General features: G+C 36.8%; 1 protein-coding gene across 1 annotated transcript in view; it reads right to left on the minus strand.

Annotated features, from left to right (window-relative positions):
- The window catches only part of LOC113065982 (zinc finger protein 271-like), a 345,982-nt gene that overhangs the window by 301,206 nt on the left and 31,697 nt on the right, over window positions 1-13,079 (minus strand). The window lies entirely within an intron of this gene.

Below are 13,079 nucleotides of genomic sequence, written 5' to 3' on the forward strand. Positions count from 1 at the left end.
TGTTTGCTGAACTGCTTGGCACATTTGAAAGGTGGAATGATCCGTCTAGCACCAATACTGGAGAGCATATATTCAATAGTGAACCCCTTGTCTGTCATAACCACATCTCCACTGCACCACACAGAGCTACCCCAACCAGACCTTTGAATGTGGTAGTGCACTTATAACTTCAGAGTGGAGTTTCAGTGATGTAGGGCTTTCACAGCAGATTTCTGTACAGTCCAGGATGACATGCAGGTTTTGATTGAACGAACAGTAATTCTCTGGCATGGAGGAGCTTATTTGTTGCCTGGAAATCTAAATGGGTAGTGAATCCAGGTAATAGTCCTGCTCAGCATAGCCACGCTTACCCAGAAAATGTCAGCGATAACTTGATTGACTGAAACAAACAAATATATATTTAATTATAAGACAGAACCATTGTATTTACAAAATCATTTAATTCAACAACTGGTGTTAGACTCATACAGGTATGTTATAATTAGACCAAGATTTCAATCTAATAACTTGAAAGAATTTGCTTTACCAAGACGTAAAGTGACCATGGTTTTATTATAGTAAAAGTGTAGTAACATGTTTTTTTAGTGTAATGATTAATGTACCATTTGTATACCCACAGTTTTACCACAAACACCATGGTTAAACTATGGTGAGTAGCAAAACCATGGTTAATCTGTGGATACCATGATTTAATTTTGTGAGTGTGTGTGGTTTTTTTTTTATATAGTAAAATCATGTTTTTTTCGTAAGGGTAATTTTACTACTTGGCCAAAATAAAAGCTGGCTAGTTGCAATATGGCTAACTAACTTTTTAAACGTGCACACAAGACTCTCGAAAAGCATGTTCTCTTCCCTATATAACTTAATTAGTGTAACATTTGAATAAAACTGTTAAAATATAAAATATCAGACGCTGCTTACCTCCTTTTGCCATCAATCAACCATTACCACTTCCTGTGAACGGCGTGCGTGTGACGTCACATGGGGCGGGGCAACGCGATTCTCCACCTGAGTCCTTTTCGTTTGATTACTTTTTGTCTGAGTCCTTTTTGTTTGATGACTTTTTGTCTGAGTCCGTTTCGTCTGATGACACTTTGTCCGAGTCTGTTTTGTCTGATGACTTTTTTTCTGAGTCTGTTTCGTCTGACGTTAACGTTAATTGTATGAGACCTGACACCTGACGTCGTTTTTCCTGAGACCTGAAGCTTTTCAGTCAGAGACGCGATGCCGTTTTGTCCGATGACTGAAGCCTTTTAGTCTGAGGCATGACGCCTTTTCATTTGATGACTGAGGTCTGAGGATGTCCTAAAATGTACACCGTAGACATGTCTACTTTTAAACCAAACAAGTGCTGCCGAACAAATATTCTGTGATAAAGTAATCCATATGAAAACAACGCGATGTCCTTTTTTCACGTCTAATGTGTGGAAGGCCAAGAGGGTCAAATACACGTGAATTTTAACGTGTCTCTGTAAAGGGTCTACTTTTTTTGGATACAAACATAATAACAACAAAACTTTGGACACTTATAAAATAAAGATAACAAACAAGGTGTGCTGTCTGCAGCCTTGGTCTGCGCTGATCTTCATTTACAAACACGTCATTAAAATGAACTGTAACTCCATGAAAACTCAACGAAGAGACATGAGAGATATATCTATAGAAAGCTTGACATGTCTACTTTTAAACTAAACAAGTGCTCCCGAACAAATATTCTGTGATAAAGTAATCCATATCAAAACAACGCAATGTCCTTTTTTCACGTCTCCCTTTATTATATCTAATGTGTATGGAAGGCCAAGAGGGTCAAATACACGTGAATTTTAATGCGTCAACAACATGTTAAATACGTGTATTTCATGCGTAGACAACACGTATTTAATATTATTTATTTATCGGCGCTGCACAACATGGTAAAGTCATTTATATATTTTTTAAGAGCTTCTTAAAATACTATATTACTCCAATGTTATATCCAATATTATTTAACGCGTTAAATACATGTTGTTTACACGTGAAAAATCAGCGAGTATTTAACGTGTATTTCACGTGAAAATCAGTTTGAAGAGGTCAATGTCATTGGCTGCTGAGGACTTGGGTGAAACCACTTCTGTGAGCTTAGAGGGGTGTACCATTCATAGACAGGCAACCACCATTTAACATGCTATAGATCAGCTTATTCAGCCTTATTTAGTCTTTTTTCTGTTCTGTTTTGTATAGCCTATAGAAATAATTTATTTAAGTTTCAGTTTTATGAAATATTTATTTTATAATAAATATTAAATAAAATTTTGTGGTGATTGTATAAAGTTTATAAAAGTTACAGTATTTTGTAATGAAACAGGACTTTTTGTTTAGCTCTTGACTCGCCGAAGTATACTATATATAGTGTCCCTTCTTTAATTTTTTAGTAATGTGTGATAACTTAAAATATGTTGTCAGTACTATTAAAATAAGATTAAATTGAATGGTATTTAGGAGATTATGGTTTTTGCATGACTTATTTCGCATTCAGCTAGACAACCCTGTCTTAGCTGTTATCATAGCCAAGGCTTTTTATGAAAAAAAAAGCAAGGGACCATGGAAAAAGACTGTTGCAGGTGTATTTTTTATGGTCTTATTATTTTATATTTTGCAGCGGGGCAACTGAAGAATGTTGGGCACACAAGTACTTTGGCTCTTTTGCCCCATGGCCAAGATGTCCAAACCAATATCACTAACTTTTAATTCTAGTTATGTTGGCTTGGCAACAAGCCAACATACTGTTATGCTATTTAAACTTCTTCTTCTTCTTTTTCTTATTATTATTTTTCTGACAGAAATTCTGAACGCTACTCCTCCTAGGGCTTTAAAGCCACAAGCCCCAAACTCGGCAGAAACCTGCGGGATAGAGCGGTGGTGTGTGCTATATCTTTTCAGACTGATCAGACTTAAAGTTTTTCTTTTATTAATTTTTAAATGTCAAAATACATTACCCATAGACTTACATTATCTGAGAAAAATTGCGCCCCTAGTTGCAATAACCGAGATTAAAGGGAGGAGTCGGGTTTCGTTTCACTTTTAAACCGGTTAAAAATACCAAGTAAATAATACAATTTCCCTCAAACTGACAAGCTAAACCAACATATCTGATTATCACAGGGGTCAGGGCTCATTAATAATTTATTTCTGGGCAGAGAGCAGTCAGAAAGACGAGAGAAGAATCACTGCTGCTCAGCTCAGTCTGTCTCCACGGAGCTCACAACGAGCGAATTCATTCTAATTTAAGACCTTTTAAAACGGCGATTGCACGCAATCCACACGTTAGAACACACCAAGAGCTAAATTCAGATGTTTCTGAACTGTTTAAAGTAATAACATGATATATTCGCGGCAGCCAAATGTCCGCGAGCTGGCGATGTATTTCTCTGAACACTTGAAGTCCACAGAGAATTTACAGCCTTTCGCATTAAAACACTGCAGCGAAACGGCACAAAACAATTAGAATAATATATTATATGGTTTTAAAGTAGTTTTGGCCACTGTCACGCTGGTCTTAGCTGGTTTCTAACTGAATCATCATGCTGAACGTCACAGTGAGCTCGTGATGTATTTCTCTGAACACTTGAAGTACACATTTACAGCCTTTCACATTAAAACACTGCAGCGAAACGGCACAAAACAATTAGAAGAATATATTACACATATGAAAATGAGTGTTTATATGTGCTTGTGAGATTTCTCTGTCAGGCTTAACGTCGCAGCAATTGCTCAGCGTTGCATAACATGGTAAAGCAGGGAGCTACACTGAGACCAAAAGGGTCGCATGCATCACTGATTATTTTTGTACCTACTTATGTGTTATGCTATGATTTAATATGACCATTTATTAAAACAGAAATGTGTATTTTAAGAATACGTTTTATAACGTGCTCCGAGCATTCAACACATCAAGTTGGCTTCAGCCCCGCGCTGCGGGAAACTGAACTGAGCAGCTGATGGCGCGTGTGCACGAGAGAGAGCCGCGCGTATCGCGGACAGGGACAGCAACACTGAACAGAGCTGTCGTTCAGGACGTTCACTTCCTCCTGGACCTGACCGAACAAATTCAAATCGCAGTTTAAATAAACAGAAAAAAGAGCGAAAAGCAAAAGAGCTCAATTCAGCAGCGCGGTGTTGTTCAGGGAGCAAGCAGAGACGCGTCTCAAAGTCTTCTTGCTTTTGTACCGACAACAAATACATACAAAATATGTCGAAATACCCGTGTTGGAAAGTGTGTTCGAATAAGTATGTGGTTATGTCTTAAGTGAAAGTAAAGATTTGCAAAAAAAAAATCGGATGTGTATCATCATAATGGATGCGTTTGTCTCTTAAAGGGACCGCGCCTAATTTACTAGCTCTGCTGTCAGAGTCTTTAATGTATGAAAATGAAAGTAAATCACTCACTGCTCTTGACTGAATTACCTTGTAGTACAAGAATTTATCCAAAGTCAATCCAAAAATAAGATAGAATTGTTTTACTAGTGGGTGCAGGCCACTAGTTCATTTATGTAAGTGAGTATGGCAAAATAGTGATCTGTGAAATATTATACCCACTAATTCTTCATACAGTAGGCTACCAGTGAAATTGATTTAAAAAAATAATAATTAAGGACCTGCCCATGTTTTGCTTAAGTGTTTCTTTCTTTAATTGTTAATGCAACCTTTTCACACCACAGACTGAACCAAATTAAGCATTTCTTGCTTGGTAACTGTTCAACAAAGTATTGATAGTTGTGTAAATATTGTCATACTGACAGTCTGAAGTTTTGGTTGATTCCATTACATATCTTTTTATCAAAGTTATCCGAAATTATCAAGATGAATTTGTTCTGAGTTATTGTCATATATTATTACCAGTTTCTAAACTACAGCAAATAAACTGTGATTATGTGAGAAATGTTGAAGGTGTCTGAATACATTTTGGTTTGATTGTGTATTTTATCTTACAGTGAAGACTATGCAGTGCTATTTTACATTAACAAAAACAAACTTAAAAAAGTAAACATTATGTAAATAGCACAAATAAATAAATAGAATGAACATACAGTACAAATTAAACAATTTTAAACAGTGTGTAACTGCATCATCTATACAAACCATTGTGCTTGGACCCCTTATGATCTCCTTGATTTAAAATGCATTGTTTCAGTAATCTTGTGTGTCGTTGCCCACAACGCAACGGTGGCAGGACTGTGAAATACATACACGAGAAAAATAGGCATGACTTATTTCACATCCAGCTAGACAACCCTGTCATAGCTGTTATCATAGCCCAGGCTTTTTATTAAAAAAAGAAAACAGCAAGGGAGCATGGAAAAAGACTGTTGCAGGTGTATTTTTTTATGGCATTATTATGTGTATTAATTTTGCAGCGGGGCAACTCAATGTTGGGCACACAAGTACTTTGGCTCTTTTGCTCCATGGCCAAGATGGCCAAGCCAACATCAAAGTTAGTTCACTAACTTTTAATTCTAGTTCTTCTTCTTCTTATTATTTTTCTGGCCGGAAAATTTTTGGACACTAACTCCTCCTAGACCGTTCAAGCTACATACTCCAAACTAGGGTCAGACCTTCATACTGTTCTGACTCGGTGTGCTATATCTTTTCAGACTGGTTTGAGTTACGGTTTTCTTAAAAATTAATATTAAAAATCATAAAAATGCCCATAGACTTTCATTGACAGGATGTTCAGATGACCCAAGCTCCAAATCCCATTAGACTCAATCAAGCTTTGATGCTAATCAATTTAAACTCATTCAAACTCATCTTATCTATCTATCTATCTATCTATCTATCTGACTATTTCTATCTATCTATCATAGATCATAAATCATGGTAAACTATGATAAATCATGCTAGAATCAATAAGTCATACTTGAACATGGTAAATCATGGTATACTATAGTAAATCATGGTAAACTATGGTAAATCGTGCTAAATCATGGTAAACTATGGTAAATCATGGTAAACTATGATAAATCATGCTAGAATCAGTAAATAATATTTGAACATGGTAAAACATGGTATACTATAGTAAATAATAGTAAATTATGGTAAATCATGGTAAACTATCGTAAATCGTGGTAAACAATGGTAAATCATGCAAAAAAACTGCTAGTCGCATGCCAGTCATGCTAGCAACATGGTAATCATGCTAAAATCATGTTAGCAACATGCTAGTCGCAATGCTAATCATGCTAGAAACATGTTAACAACATGCTAATCATGCTAGAAACATGATAGTCGCATGTTAATCATGATAGAAACATGCTAGCAAAATGTTAATCATGCTAAAATCATGCTAGCAACATGCTAATCGCATGCTAGAAACATGCTAGCAACATGCTAAACATGCTAAAATCATGCTAGCAACATGATAGTCGAATGCTAGTCATGTTAGAAACATGTTGACAACATGCTAATCATGCTAGCAAAATGCTAGTCGCATGTTAGTCATGCTAAAAACATGTCAGCAACATGCTAGCAACATGCTAATCATGCTAGAAACATGCTAGCGACATGCTAGCAAACATTTTAATCATGCTATAAAAATGCTAGCAACATGCTAATCGTGGTAAAATCATGCTAGCAACATGGTAGTTGCATGGTAGTCATGCTAGAAACATGCTAGCAACATGTTAATCAAGCTAGAAACATGCTAGTCGCATGATAATCATGCTAGAAACATGGTAACAACCTGCTAAAATCATGCTAATCATGCTAGAAACATGTTAGCAACGTGCTAGTCAAATGCTAATCATGTTAGAAATAAACTAGAAACATGTTAGTCATGATAACAATATGCTAGAAACATGCTATTAACATGCTAATCAGGCTAGAAACATACTAGTCATGCTAGAAACATGCTAACAACATGCTAGTCATTCTAACAAAATCCTAGTAACTTGCGCTAGCAACATGCTAGCAGCATGTTAATCATGCTAGAGACAATGCTAGAAACATGGTAGCGACATGCTAGAAATGCTAACAACATGCTATTCGCATGCTAATCATGCTAGAAACATGCTAGCAACATGTTAGTCATGCTAGAAACATGGTAGCGACATGCTAGTCATGCTAACAACATGCTAGTAACTTGCTAATCATGCTAGAAACATGTTAGTCGCATGCATTCTTTCTGTCAAACTAATCTATCATTTTTTCTTTTGAACTAATCCATATCATTCTTTCTAACTAATCTAGCTGTCATTCTAACTAATCTTTCTTTCTTTCTACTAATCTATCAATCTAACTTTAAACTATAAACTTCTAACTTCTTCAAACTTTCTGGTCAGGCTTTCGCAAGCCAACTTAAAGTTTGTCTCAACAAACTTTTTTTCTAGTTTAAACTTGGTATGTGCACTTCCTGCAAGGAACTGGAATATTCTAATAAACCTGACATAAATGTGGCATCACATTAGATGATGATCCACCTACTATTTTTTACTGCTCTTTAATATCAAACATAATAGATTGTAGATTGTACAATCTGTAGTTTGTAGAAAGGGATGTTTGTTGTTTCTTTTATCTGGTCATGCTTACCACCAGCTGCCCATTCCTTTACATCAGATAGCCATTGTGACACCACTTCATCTGTGCAATCTAGCTGTTTTTAGGTCAGCTATCCTTGCAGTCTCATCATGGAGTCTCTGACAATTCTGATGAACAGTGTTATACGATAATCAGGATTACAACTGTGTATGATTAACAACAGGCCAAGTAAACACAACAAAAGGACACACAAAACAATTAATAACAGACTTACCTTCACATATCTTGTGGAAAGTGCCTGATGTAAAGAGATTTTTTTTACTCGTTCCACCCCATTGCATGCAATGTAAGCATGTCCACCCGTGCTGTTTAAAGCAAATAATGAGGTTATGATGATCAGTCAAAAAAAAAACTATACAAGAATATTGCAAACTTGGATCACCTGCTTTGGACATGTATTTGGTCGTCAGGGCACAACGTGAAAGGTAACGGTTCACTTGCTCCACCTCCTCACTGGCGGTTGTCCCTGCTCCTTCCTGGTTCCTGCCACTCCAGTTAATCTTTATTAAAGGGTGAAAGAAATTAAATGTAATTCAATTAATGTAGTCCAATATCACAAAACACAATCTGCATCGAAGTGCATTACAATCCATGCAAGAAATGGTTATGCAAAAAGACAAGATAATGTTGTGTAGCTTAACTTCAATTTCATATTAATAATGTGCTTGTAAATATTACAAATGAACATATGATGGCAAAATATTACACACACCTCACATTTAGTAGCATGGGTTCAAGCATGCATTACACTGAGAAAGGGTTTCATAGTGGTCAGCTCCTGAAGAGCAGGAAGGACACTAGCAACTTTCTCCAGGTATGGCCAGTATTTGTGTGCCACGTCCATTGCGAAGAATTGTCCTTTTGAAGGTACAGAGGGTAGGGAAATATCTCTCCCCTTTACATATTAAGGGCTTTCAAAAGGAACCCATTGCGACACGCAGCAACCCCCATCCCCTCTTCATCCAATTTTGAAGCCCTCCTTGAAGTTTCCCTCACTGCTGTCCATTGGGAGTCCCCACATGTGCCTCTTCCCTGTGTCTATGACACACTAAACAAACATGACAAATCAAATTAAAACAATGGTGTCATTTAATATATGGCATTTATTCTCTCAATTTGATTTTGTAATTGGTAGGCAGAAGTAATTGAAGTGGGGGTTACAGTTATTATTGTAACAACTATTTTGTCACTACAGCAGAGCTGGTCTTCCTCAAATGATGCATATGAAAGCTCTAAAAAGCTGCGCTGCAGTTCATCGCCGTTGATGGGTCCAGACTGGAAAATATATAGAATGAAATAGTGTTTGTGATATAGTCTTATGGATTTTTTTTTTTTAATAAAATGGTAATAACATTTACATTTACTTTTCCTCCACACTTAGTGCGATGCTCCAGCAGCTTTGCGAAGGCTTGTCTGGAGAATCCCGGAGATACAGTATGATCCAGTGTATAAAGTGTGGAATTGGTGACGGTGACTGGCCAATATCCACTTCTTAAGAGGTCTTTCAAGTCAGGGGTCAATTAATTTTACAATACTTAGTTAATTCTGTACATTGTGAATGGTTGAGAGACATTGCACTAGTTCCTTTAATCCCACATTATATTATAATATTTTATAATATATACATATTTTCTAATTCACTAAATTCCACACTGCTGTGTTGACTGGACATCATGCTGGAAATATGGTAATATTTTTTTTTCTTTGTGAAGGACAAAAATAAAAACATATCTGTCTTTGTTTCAGTTAATAACAATATCATGTGCTATTCCATATGTTTTAACACTTCTGCAATTGTAAGCAAAATGCCACAGCACACTAGTGACAAAAACATCAAATCTACAATAAAAATGTATATATATATATAATTTTTTTTATTTTTTTTTATCATTGATGGTAATTATAATCACTGGTTTGCCTGGTAACACAGTGAAGTTTGTGCCTCCACAGGAGCAGTCTGGCATCTTCACAGTTGGACAAATGCAAGCTGTCAAAAAGGAAAACCAATCATTTAGATAATCTGTGACTGTCTGCAGACACACATTGAACAGCAAAATTAAAGCTTTCATAAGAACGTACCTTGCTCATGGGTGCAATATCCATCTTCCCCTTTGATGATGCATGTGGTTGGAGGAATGGCTTCATAAAACCACGAATCAGGCATTCCCTGTTGTGGAGTGGCTGTTTTTTGTGATGCAATATATCCCAGTCCACACAGAACCACTCCTCAGGAAGACACTCTCTGCACCTTGGGAGAAAAGAAAACAATATTATAATATAATACATTATTTCAGGTGAATAACTCATATAAAATAATGTACACTCTATTTCAGCTATTTCACTTTTACTAGGTTTGATTTTATTGTATAGGATTTTATAGTGCCCCAATGTTTAGCACTGTCACCTCACAGCAAGAAGATCCTAGATTTACTTTTCGCATTAATGTGTTTTTCATCTGGGTATCCAAGTCTTCTCCCATCCCAAAAGACATGTATCTTCTCCCATCCCAAAAGACACGTCACCTACCCTGCGTAATTGAAGTTTGGTATTAATGAAAACCAACCTTAATAACAGCAGGCTTGTTTTGGATGACCAACAGCCTCTTTTGAATTAAGGCATTTTAGGTGGTATTGGTTTTGCTAGTGCTCTGAGGCTTTCTGCTGCCGAAAAGACCATGATGATGCAGAGCTACTTTGAGGCTGAGCAGCAGGAGGACATGATGCCAAAATATCAGAGCCTCAAAGTAGGAAATACAAAAATAAAGTGGTAAGGTATAATGTACTGTAGATAAGAAACAATTAAAAGTAAATTGATCAGTACTAGAATGAACAATTTTTTTTATACTGTACATGCATAAATTCATCACTATGAATTACCAAATTCCTCTTGAGGATTTAGTTTTGTTGAGGTTGCAGTAAAAGGAACCTTAACACTGGATGATAGGGAGCACTCAAACGTGGGATATATGGCTGTAAAACAACACATAGAAGAACAAGAATAAGTTAGGCTATCACGCCGCCTTCACACTGGCAGTTGAAATCCGCTCCGTAATACGCAATACTCCCCCAGTGGACGTCGTACTACACCGCTGAAAAGCTTCGGACATAGAACAAAAATGGCAGAGAGATTAGAACGATTGATATTGTCTGTATCTGAATAGCCTTTCGCAAGAGTTACATTTTTTGATCGCGGACACGATTTTTTTTGCACCGCACTCGCTCGGACCCGGTTTGTAGCCATTCACATGCGGTCTGCGAATCTACATAGGAAATGAATAACTTCCGGTCGTTTCGTAGCCATATCAGAGCCGATTTCAACTGCCAGTGTGAAGGCGGCGTCACACTCCATTCTTGTTCTTCTTTTCAACCTATATACTGAACAATTTTTGAAATCAATTTATGGATCCTTTGAATCAAGTTTATGCTTGGTGGCCATTGCAATACAGTCAGATACAGACAGACTGACAAAGATGGGTAAGACAGGTAGACAATGATAGAGCAATAGATAAAGACTGTGAGATAAAGATTAAAGAGATGGACAGAAATATAGATATTGAGAACAGAGAGGATGTAAGCTATAGAAAATAAAGAGATAGAGGTTGACTCTTAAAAGTGCCGTTGGGTTTAAAAATCAGGTGTAGCTATAGGACAGGTGATGAGTTTGACAGGATCTGCAGGGAGAACAACAGAAAATGTTAATTATGTACTATTATGTTGATATAATCATTTAAAAGTGTATCCTAATAGTGAGTTTCTCATTTTATTATAAATACTTAAGATAAATAGATACATATTCACATTGTTCCTATTTCCTTTGCGACAGTTAAAAGGCACGTAATTTTTTTTTAAAGCCGTAACATGTGTCTGGGGTTCGTCATCCCAGATTTAAAGGCAGCATTATGTGCTGTATAATGTTAGATCAAGTTATAATATTGTTATTACAGTGACGTTGTGTGTGAACCACGATGATCGAAATAAAACAACATCTCTAGATAACTGGAGTTGTTAGCTTATGTTAAAGTTGGCTAGCCATTTAGCAAGCCTAATTTAACAGGTTTCTTTTCTAATAATGAGGAAACTTTGGACGGCTTTAATTTGTTGCCCTAACGTGTAAACAATGTGAATCTATAATGGCAAAGAAAGACAACAATTTGTATAGCATTTCAGCAAAACGTGATTGTTACGTAATAACTAGACTCTACGAGCCTCATAACTTACCTGGAAAGTGGTTTGAGGGCAATGAGAAATCACAGAAGAAATCACCCAATTGCAAAGCGGGCTGGCTCCGTATCCATATCAACGGAAGCTGATGATCATGGGTAATGGTATACCCAGAGTTTCTTTTGGTCTCCTCCCCCTTTTTAAACACTTCATTAATGCACACTGGAAAAATGCTCTTCTTACTAAGTGTTTTTTCTTCTTCTTTTCCACCCCCAAGTACAAATATATATATATAAAAAAAAAAAGATTGATTTTCTATATAAAAAAACTATATAAGATATAATATACTTAGTCTTGGGATCTAAATTAAGTAAATTTTACTTAACTGAAATTATATGCCAGCATGGTAATAAAAATAATCTTAATGCAAATGGAAAACAAGATTATTCTGAGTGTCTATTACTAAGTGCAAATCTACTGTAGCCCGGTCCTCCATCGACACATAAGGTTTCAATGTAGTGATGGGAAGTTCGATTCTTTTCGAACGGTTCGATTCAGTAAACCGTCAATCAATCAATCAATCACCATTATTTATATAGTGCTTTAAACAAAATACATTGCGTCAAAGCACTGAACAACATTCATTTGGAAAACAGTGTCTCAATAATGCAAAATGATAGTTAAGGCAGTTCATCATTGAATTCAGTGATGTCATCTGTTCAGTTTAAATAGTGTCTGTGCATTTATTTGCAATCAAGTCAATGATATCGCTGTAGATGAAGTGACCCCAACTAAGCAAGTCAGAGGCGACAGCGGCAAGGAACCGAAACTCCATCGGTGACAGAATGGAGAAAAAAACCTTGGGAGAAACCAGGCTCAGTTGGGGGGCCAGTTCTCCTCTGACCAGACGAAACCAGTAGTTCAATTCCAGGCCAGATTGTGCAGAAGAATCATCTGTTTCCTGTGGTCTTGTCCTGGTGGTCCTCTGAGACAGGGTCTTTACAGGGATCTGTATCTGGGGCTCTAGTTGTCCTGGTCTCCGCTGTCTTTCAGGGCAGTAGAGGTCCTTTCTAGGTGCTGATCCACCATCTGGTCTGGATTCGTACTGGATCCGGGTGACTGCAGTGACCCTCTGATCTGGATACAGACTGGATCTGGTGGCCACGGTGACCTCGGAACAAGAGAGAAACAGACAAATATTAGCGTAGATGCCATTATTCTAATGATGTAGCAAGTACATAGGGTGTTATGTGAAGTGTTTCCGGTTCCGGTTTACCTAATTAATGCAGCCTAAAAATCAGCAAAAACAGATTTGGATATTAAAGCATATTAGTATGTTATGTGTAA

This window comes from Carassius auratus, chromosome 4 (assembly GCF_003368295.1).
Source record: "Carassius auratus strain Wakin chromosome 4, ASM336829v1, whole genome shotgun sequence".
Taxonomy (NCBI): domain Eukaryota; kingdom Metazoa; phylum Chordata; class Actinopteri; order Cypriniformes; family Cyprinidae; genus Carassius; species Carassius auratus.